The sequence below is a fragment of the Molothrus ater genome, chromosome 1 (assembly GCF_012460135.2).
Source record: "Molothrus ater isolate BHLD 08-10-18 breed brown headed cowbird chromosome 1, BPBGC_Mater_1.1, whole genome shotgun sequence".
Taxonomy (NCBI): domain Eukaryota; kingdom Metazoa; phylum Chordata; class Aves; order Passeriformes; family Icteridae; genus Molothrus; species Molothrus ater.
In genome coordinates, this window is record NC_050478.2 from 122,243,023 (window position 1) to 122,253,289 (window position 10,267).

The following is a 10,267-nucleotide window of genomic DNA, read 5'->3' on the forward strand; positions in this document are numbered from 1 at the left end:
ATACCAAACTGTAATCAGACCTTGGGGAAGGAGCAGTATTGAAACACAACTTTTTTTTGACAGTTTTGAGTGTAGCTCTGGTAGTCTGTTTCAAAAACTGTCAAAATGATGATAAGTGGTCTTGGGAGTCTAGTTTTGAGTCTTACACCAAATAATCTGACTGCCTTCTTGGTATTAGTTCTATCAGCAATTTAAGAAGTCTGCTTTTTGAAGGAGAAAAGATACTAAAATAGAAAAATGACTATGCTGAATGTAGAGTAATTACTTTTCATGACATCCTCATTGAAATCAATAGGATTGACTAATTAAGACATCTAAGCTGAAATCAATAGGATCTGACAGCTAACACCACCCTGTAGCAATAAGCCAGCATCAACAATTTTGCATCTATACCAATGTTAAAATCAGCCAATCCTATTTCCTTTGCTATTTAATACTTAATGTTTTCATGAACAGCAAAGCCATTTCATACCTTAATATACTTCCTACATTCCAAAAATAAAAGCTGATGAAACTGCTGCACTGATATTCCTTCTGCCATGTGGTTCACATTTGCAGCTTGTTACCAAAGAACCTTGATTGACCTCATGTTTGGGTTCTCAATCCTAAAATGCCAGTGGACTATAGCAAGGCAATTAAAATACATGCCAAGGCCAGGAGTGTCAAATACAGAAACAGTGATCCACAATAGGAAAAAAATTCCACAACCAACACCAGCTTTTTTTTTTTTTTAATTCTTCCACCATCAAGTCTTTAATGGGAAAGCCTTTGGGTGCATAGTTGCCTGCCAGTTCTTCCTCTGAGGGTTTACCCTGCCTTCCCTCAAGTTTCCAATTTTGCCTCAGTAGATTTCTGTTGATCTATGCAAAGTCTGTCCTATCCTCAGTGCACAGTAGAACAGGTTCACAGAAATCATGGCACCTTGAGGCTTTCTGGAGCTGGAAAGGTGAGAGAAACAATGAACGAATCAAAAAGTTAATTGGATGCCATCCAGTAGACCTGCAGCCGTAGGTTTGTTTTTTCTGCTGATTGGATTCTGAGTCTCGTTGAAATTTCTGTTCCTTCTGAATCTCTAGGCAGACGTGGTGGTCAACAACATTTTCCTTCCTATTTTGCAGTTTGATGTTGTGGCTGCTCCTCAAATTATGCTGATGATAATGATAGTCTTCATTAAAGCAAGCACAGTTCATTGACATTATGTACAAATGACCTTGAAGACAGATCAGAAAATTCAAGGAGAGCAGAGCACATCAGGAATGTTTTCTGATATCCTATTGTCTCTAGAATACACTTCTATTTATTTCCTGATATTTTCCCTTCCAATTGTTGCTGGATTTTTGCATAGTTTATTTTCATCTTTAATTCAGGGCCAAATTAATATTATTGGTTTTAATATAGTTGTGCATAGAACCATGTCTTCCAACCACAGTAAACAACTGTTTGAAGATATGTTAGAAGCTTGCTATGGACCATATGTACATTTTCTCTTTCTCTCAACTGCAGGCACATTTATTTGTAGATGGATTACAAATTTAAGAATGCCTTTATGTGGCCTATGTGTTTCAATTCGTGAATTTTAAAGCTAAATCTCAGAAATTTTTAAGGACCCAAAATAACAGCATATCCTGTCCCAACTGTAAAATTTAAAAAAAGTCCAAAATATATTGTGCATTGCAATCTTTCATATATCAAATTATCTCTTCTTAATTTCTGAGCCAAAGTATTCCATAATTTCTTGTACTTCAAAGGATTTTGCTGATGTCTGGATATCAATTAAAAAAAAGTTATACAATTCATATTGGAAAAGAGCTGAAGTTCACATTCCCTAAACAAGCAGTATCTTGATATTTGACAAACTAAAAATTTTCTTTAGGTACCATTTGCTTTACAAGAAATTTCTTAGTATCTGCATGTTGTATTTGATTTGAAAAGAAGTAAGTTCAAATTTGAGATGTGCTGAATATTTTGTCCTGAACTGGGCTGGCAAGAACATCCTTGACATAGTGGCTGTTCGTCTTATTTATGTAACGTCTGCCACAGCTTTGTTCAACTCAATAGAGTTTTTCTGTTGGATCAGGGCCCAGAGAATTTAATCACCTCTGCTGATCTCACTAAAAGAAACATGGCTTAGAAGCAGAAGATTGCACTCAGGTTGAAAGTTCCACCCCTCTTAGGAAACCACACTTCACCTGATTCAATGTCCTCTGAAGTGTTACTCTCTGCAAATGTTACTTCTCTGCAAGTGCCACCATGAAACAAAAAAACATTACTGTATTCTTCAGTGAATGTCAACATTCCTTCAAATCTGTGTCTCCTTTAAAAAAGGAAAAAAAAATTTCCTAAAAAATGTGGAAAAGATGGTAAAATGTTGGTAAAATACGAACATTTTGATGTAGCAGGAGCCAAATTGCACTGTAGCTAATGACAAGAAGTATAATAGCATGCTCTTTATGTGAACAAAAAGAAAATTTTATACACAGACTATAAACATGGGAGCAATGGGTTTTATTTCTTCATTTTTTCAACATGTATTTTTTCATAAATATCTTGGTCCTGATGGATCTTGTGTTCCTCAAAATAGGCTTGATATGGTTTTTAGGTACTATCCTCTATATCACTGTCCACAGCCATGGAGGAGGATATGGACAGATGGACACTCAGAAGAGAAAAATTGCTTGGAATTGGGGTTAATGAAGTACATATTTGAAACACAGATCTCTTGTAAATAATTATTTTTTAAAATTTGTGTCAACACAAGACTGAATAAGTGCTAATATTCCTTATATTAGCAATATTCTTTATATTAGGAATATAACAGGGTGGGAAAAACTGGATTCAGATCCCTGTTGTGCCTTTGTCATGGCAGTGATCTAACACAAGTAAATCCATATGATAGATGTATACTGCTAGAAGAAAGAGACACTCCTTTTTTTCTTATTACATAATTTATAAAACACAGACTAACACCAATAAGATAAATTTACACTTCAAGTGTTTTGCAATTAAGATATTCACATGAGAACTGGCAGCTCTATGAGGAAAATTCTTGGTCTAGTTCCAGCAGCAGCAGAACCTGAACACAGGATTACCTCTGTGTGAATGCTTTAGACTTCAACTTACTCTATGCTTCTGTCATATTCTTTGCAAAAGGACAAACATGAGCCTCATGGTGGGTTAATGACTGGGGATTTGAACATGTGATGTCTTAAATTTTGCAATTTTGCAACCTCATGTTGTTACTTTTAAGAGGACAAACATTTAAGTTTCTCTTTTTTCCCTTGTCCATAAAGAATGGGATATTGGTGCTTTTCACATTCTACAAGTGTAATCATAAAATTGCAGGTAGTGGAACCATCTAAAATCTGTGCATGGATATCTAATACAGTAGCTCATGCAGGTAGTGAGCCAATGATTTACAAAGGCTGAAAGAGAAACTATTTGAAAAGAAACACCTCACAGACTCCACTGGGTACTTCTTTTCTAGAGGTTTCAGGTGTTCATTGTAAGCAGAACCATAGCAGAGGTAGCAGAGAAAAATAATTTCCATGTGAGAAGTGGGAAAGGATTTCTATAACAATTAAGCATGTGGGCTTTGTAATGAAAAGTCTATTGCTAACCTCTCCTTCCATCTCTGTGATATCAAAGAAGAAGCTTCGTACTTTGAATATAGTATAAATACTATAAATAAGGTTAAAAAATTACATCTGCATCCCATAAAGTATTTTCATCAATTCAGTCAAATAAGAGTCTATAAGCAAAGCATTATACAGATTAAATAACAAGGTTCAGATACCCTCGTTTAAGCCCGCAGAGCTCTGTGATACTTCTCAGGAGAATACCTTCCATTTTAAGTGCATTATATTCATTATTCCTTTCCTCCCCCTCCTTTCTTCTTACATTTTAATTCATTTTGCAGCTTTCTCTTCATCACATGGGCTTTTATTTTCAAAATAAGCCATTTGTGCAGTATCTTTTTCAATGCCTTTGGAAAATTTAAATATATAATGCAGCTACACTCTCTTTATCTGTCATGCTGGCAATATCTTCAAAAAGTCTAGTGTATTTGTAAAGCAAGTGCAGCTCTCCTAGCATTCTTACTGCATCTTGTTAACTAATCCCCTTGTCACCACCTTACTTTCACTTTCTTCTGTCACAAATTAATCCATCAGCAATCATGTAATTCGAATGATCTGGTTTCCTTCTCTTTCCGTGAAGTGACATTAACTCGCATTTGAGTTGTAAGAAGGGTGCACAGATTTCACAGAACAAAATATAATCAAATCTTACTACTTTTAAATGCTACTTGAGGGCTTTGCTCGCTACCATGCAATGCTGTCGAGGACATTTAAGAACCTAGACAGAGGAAAAATGCAGATTGGTTAAGATGTGGGATCCAGACCTTGATGGAGCCAGCATAAAATTTCCCATTGACTTTGCTCCCAGGGCAGCACAGTCCTCTGCTGGGTGCAAGAGACTTCATTTTCTAGTATTCTGGGGAGGTGAAAGTAGGTAACACAAAAGTGTCATGTTAAACTGAGAAGGAAGAAACAAGACTGGTATCGTCCCATATAAAAACAGAGAAACAAACAACACCAGAAATAAAGTCCCTCAACACAACAGACCTGAGCACGTGTTGCTTATGAAAATAAAGCATGCAAGAGTGGGGAGTCACCTGCAGCTAGACTTTTGGGTTTTCTGAACTGCTACAAACTGTAACATGCTACTAGCAGGCAGAAACAACTCAAGCAGAAACTAAAGCCATGGGCAACTGCTGCCACCTTGTTTCAAATAGGAAACAAAGGACTGTGAAAACAATAACCAAAAAAAAAAAATAGTTTCAACAGGTAATCCCATTTTCCAGTTGACTAGAACCACTTGACTTTTGTCCTTGCTTTTTACAGTATGTCCCAAATAAACAAAGGTCTCACGTAACACACATCTTGCTGAGGGCTCTTGCAGATAGAGATAGGGGACTTGTTTCCTGTTGTATTGAATTTCCTTTAGCTGTATACTCCAGTGCAAAATAATTGTAAATATTTTTGAACTCACCTTGATGGCACTTATATGCCTCTTGCTTTTTATCATGAAGCATGTGCAACAATGCAATGTAAAAGACAACTGAGAATTAGTCCAAAATATTGGCTTATTAACTTTTTCCCAACTGTCTTACTGAAAACCTCCCAACAACCTTTACAACCTTTCATTTCTTTAATGTCTTCCATTTCATAAAAATTTTTGAAATTAGGAACTTTAAACAGTTTCACATAAATATTACATCTTAGAATTCTGGGGAGGACTTAGCTACACCATTTGGAAAGGCGGAGATCCATATAAGGAAAAAAATTGCTATCATGATCTCACATGAGATTGGAGAACCTCATTCAATATGGAATCCTCTATTGTCTTTTATAAAGTTATATGGATGGCTCACTAGTTTGAAAATTTTTAATATTATAGGCTTTTAAAAATGCATACATTCCCCTTCCCCCCCCAGACAAGATCGATTTAAAAAGCTAACAAATATTTTTACTTGTATTCTTTTAATCTCCAGTAGGAAGGCTAGTTTATGCACAGCTCCTCACTTAGGCCAAAATTCTGCTGTTTTCAAGATATATTTGTTTCTCAATCTCTTCAAAATTAAAATTTAGGGGGCCTTTTTTTTTTTTATGAGTTTCTTTCAGCTAACTCCTGGAAATATCTAGAAAGCTTTTACAGCCTAAATAATTTCATTTCAGGAAGAATCAACACTCAGGTAAATTCAGACTGCTAAATAGATACGTCTGAATGTTATAAAGGTCTGAATTTGATATGATGAACATGAAAAGGGTTGTTATTGATGCTGTATTGTAATGGAGTCTGTACCAACAGTCTCCCATGCTGAGAAGGAAGACTCATGTTTTATACATCTGATTCATATGATGGCAAGAAAGACACACCCTTGAAGACAGAGATGTTTTACAGTTGTGCAGTTGAGCAAGACGGATGCAAAGAAATTTCCCTGAGAGAAAGAACAGTGTCTGGAGCAAGGAGTTAAAAGATGCAGAGGAAGTGGTTTTTCTAGTAGGCCTCTCAGGTAGAGACCATGTGGGGTGAAGGATTTTGTTAAAGGTCGCAGCTCGTGCTGGGGTTCAACATGGAAGCCAAAGAGTGGGATCACCCAGGGAAGAGTGAGGACACCCAGCCATGGACAGAGGTTATGTGAAACCTCGCAGGTTGTAGGGGCAGCCCTCCACTCCCCAGAACCAAGAGGCATTGTGTCTCCTTGCCTGGCAAGGACTGTTTTGAGCTATTTTCTGTTTTATGTTTATAAGAAAACCCTTCTACAATCTTCCCATGTGGGGATAGGGAGTGGGCTTTCCTCAAGAGAGATGGCTTGAATATTACCCACTCTTAAGGAGGCTCATGCAGTGACCTTTCCTGAGTTCCCAGGGGACTATATGCAAATTATGCTCTCTGTAGGTCTCAGTTTCCCTGTCTGCAAACAGAGAACATTTAGTCCAGGCGACTTCCATAGCCCTTGAAGACATCTGAAAAGAAGCAATAGTTGAGTGCAGATGTCTACTAAATATTAGTGCTGTTAGAAACAGGTTATAAAAGCTGTGTGGATCAGCTCCAGAGATGGGTTCGGGCACAGGCAGGAATTTGCAGGTGCAAAATGGGCACACACAGCAGTTGCACACAGTGGGGCTCAACTGTTCATTATTATTTTCATGATATTTTCCTGGTTTTATAGCTTTGTTTTTTATTTCAAGCACTAGCCAGTGGATATAAAGTCAATTATTGCCCGTGCATGAAAGTTATGCTTTCTCATTTGCACCTCTTTTATTATGGCAATTGAATTCTCATCATTGACCCATATTTATCCTTATCCATATGGGTTATAGACTTTTTCAGTTCTTCTCTCCATTGCTGTTCTGTATTGATCAAGCAATTTGCAACCTTGTCCTTCCTTTAATGTCATTTCCAAATATCCATCTGTCTAACTTCCTATCTCTCCCAGGTCAATATTTGGTGGATTCCATCTTTTCCAGTATAGCATGGAATTATTTCTGTATTTAAATGCCACCTTATATACATAAATGTATACTTAAATATATAATATGTAGAAATTCATGAAGAATCTCCCTGAAGGTGTCAAGCAAACCCTATTGATAAAAGCAAGTGAGATAGAAGGGTAGCTTAAAAAAAGACAAATAAACAAATAAAAATGATAAACAGAAATTTATATATAGAGGACAGTCCTAATAATTGCCTTCTTCAGCTGTCAGAACAACAAAAAAGCCCAAAGAAAGAGAATAATCTTTCCCTTTGCTGGAGAACACACATTTATTCCTTTTCTCTGGAAAAAGTTGAATGGTCAAATTCAGATCACTTTTGTATTGGTGTAACACAAGCATTTTCAGAAAAATTATTTTCAGCCTGTGGAAGTGATATAAAACCAGATCTGTAAAGCAATGCCATTGCTTTCACTTTAATTTTAATACCACTGTTCTTTTACTCCCCCCTATATAAACTGGATTTTAAGACTAAAATCTTCTGATAAGCCTCTGCTTTTATGAGGAAGAATTTTTACTTCACAGAAAGACAATTTTTACACTTTTTTGTGAAAAGAGTTTAATTTGCAATATAGTGTACCAACCTCACAAAGAAAAATGGCCCTTTAGTCCTTTAAAAATAATGTAGAATTTTGAGAAAACTTTTCTAAAGAAAGGAAATAAATGAAGGCTTGTAAGAGCTTTTCCAATTTTCAGTTTGTTTTTATAGATATATTAAATTCATATATATATGTATTTTTATACATACACATAAATATATATAGGTACCCATGTATATAATTATATAATTATGTATATATTTTATATCTTGTTATTATTTTTGGTAGATCTCCTGCTTTAGCTGCCAAAGCAGTGTCAGAACTCTTCTTGCTACCCTTTTCAGCTTTCCGTAGGTCTCTGTGTTCCTAAAGTTGGGATGGACCACAAAAAGTTGCTCACAGAGGCTTAACTGCAGGACTAGGACCTTGATGTATAGTAAATGTCAGCCTGCAAAACTCTAGTGTGTTTCCTAGCATTAAATTTGAAGATTCTGCATGAGTCATTGAAATTTTTTTTTGTAGCTTTTTCACACAAATTTGTACCTAGTACCTCTCTAAGTTTGCATGGGAGGCAGAGGGCTAAAAGCAGAGGAGTAGTGATGTGCTCCCACCTGATATTGGTTCAGATCAGTGGAAGAATGTTCGTATAAACAAAGAGCTGCAGGCCATGTCAGAGCCCCTTTCCTCTGCTTAATCCACAGCTCAGTTAAGAAATAACACATTTTTCTTCATTCAGGACACCTTTTATCTTTTTTCTGTCTCATGTGTCTGTGGGGTGTTTTCTTTCTCCTCTTTGCTTTTGAACTGCTGCTGAATGTTGATGAGAGAGTACTTAGGCCAATCCTAGAGTGATTTTACAATATTGTAGGTTTTTTTATCCTTCAGGTCTGGCAGTACAGGATTCCTGCATTTAAGAACACCATGTGGCTTAAATTGTCTGAATACTGGATGCTGTCCTATGATGACACCTTTCCTCAACTCTCTTGAGGAAAAAAGATGCTTTAGGAGACAAGGCAGAAACGTTTCTCAGTGAATTTTGCAAAAGAACAAAACTACTCTGTCTTTGCCTTGCAAGCAAAAATCACAGGACAGAGTCATATTGGAGAGGAGAGAAAACAGAGGTTCAGCACTGGTGTTCTGGGTCAGTAGGTTCCAAATGTACACTTACTTTTACATCTGTTGCTCTGATTTATAGACAAGGTGGAGGTTAACTGTTTTCTGTTTTCCTTTTGCTACAACTTCCTCTGCGCTCAGAGCATATGCTTTCTTGATAGCATTTAAAAAGAACCCTTGGGTTAGTTTTTTGGGGCTGGAGATATTTGCCTAGACATGTTGAAAAGCCCCGTTTTAAAATTGTATCTTCTATGCCTGTTAAAAAGCCCAGCAACCATTCCTGCTCAATTCTGTTTTCTAGGATCTAGCTGCACTTTTAGCAGCAGTGGTTAAGAAACAATACGTGCCCCAAAATCTTGTTCCCACTGTAGCTGTGACTGCTGGGGGTGCTGGATAGTTGATGCTTTTCTGTGCTGGTTTTTGCTAGAGAGGTGAAAATATTAAAGCCAGCTCTGCAGAATGGCAGCAAATGAGGTATAGCCTGATAGAAAAATGCCAAGAGAAAATTTGCCGAGACCAAGGGAACTACAGGGAGTCTTGAACCAGGTGGGTTGAGACTTAGCTAACACAGGGGCAGGTACAAACCCCTGCTTCTGTCCTGCATTGATGCACTTCTGCTGCAGGAAGGGTAGGCATAGGAAAAATAGTTCCTTTTCTCTGTATCATCTGAAAATTCTGCCAGGCTTATACCATGGAGAAACCTTTTCAGAAAGCTGTTGAAAAGAATGGTATCTAGGAGTGACACTTTCCCAAAGCTGCAAGGAAATGTGCTGGTACCAGTTAGCAGGGGAAAATATTTGCCCAAGGGTTTTGTTGTAGGGCAGATTCCCTGATGTAACCTAATCAGTAGAACAAAAAGTCTATTGTGGACTACTTATGTGCACCCTTAATAGGATGTATGCAAATCCATTGGCCTTAATGGCACTATTCATGTATGCAAAGGTGGACACCCTGCTTTAGGCCTCCCAGCCAAGCCATTTTGTTGTCAGTTCAGCAAAAAAGCAAAGCATTTCCCCCAGCTCTTACCTTGGCTACATTTGCAAAAGTGCTGGTAAGAAAAATCAGAAATGAAGAAATAATATTGAATATTTATAATTAAAAGATGGAGGCCTTGTTGGCAAAGATAATAGAAAGTAATAATTTCCATGGAATTTTATTTTGGTGACTTTTTAAGAAGATCAAACTTTAAAAAATGCTGCAGTAACTGTGAACAGCAAACACTTGATGCAATTTGGGATTTGCATGGCCATTGGAAGGCAAGACATCATCAAAATCAGGGGACCACTTATAGATTGCAAAGATTTTCCATTGAGTCTTTTGAGATAATGCATTTCAAAAATCATGCCTTGTTTGAGCACTGGTGGCTTGAAGAATACAATTCACAGAGTCAAATAACAGAATCTTCTGTATTGCAAAGTAGGCAGCAACAGACATTTCTCAGTAGAAGTGTGTAAAAACGCTGTGATCTGTCTTGTAATGGATATCTGTCTATGAGGTAATTCTACCATCTTGCAATTACATGCCTGAAGACATTAATAGCATAAAGCATATTTTAAAAGT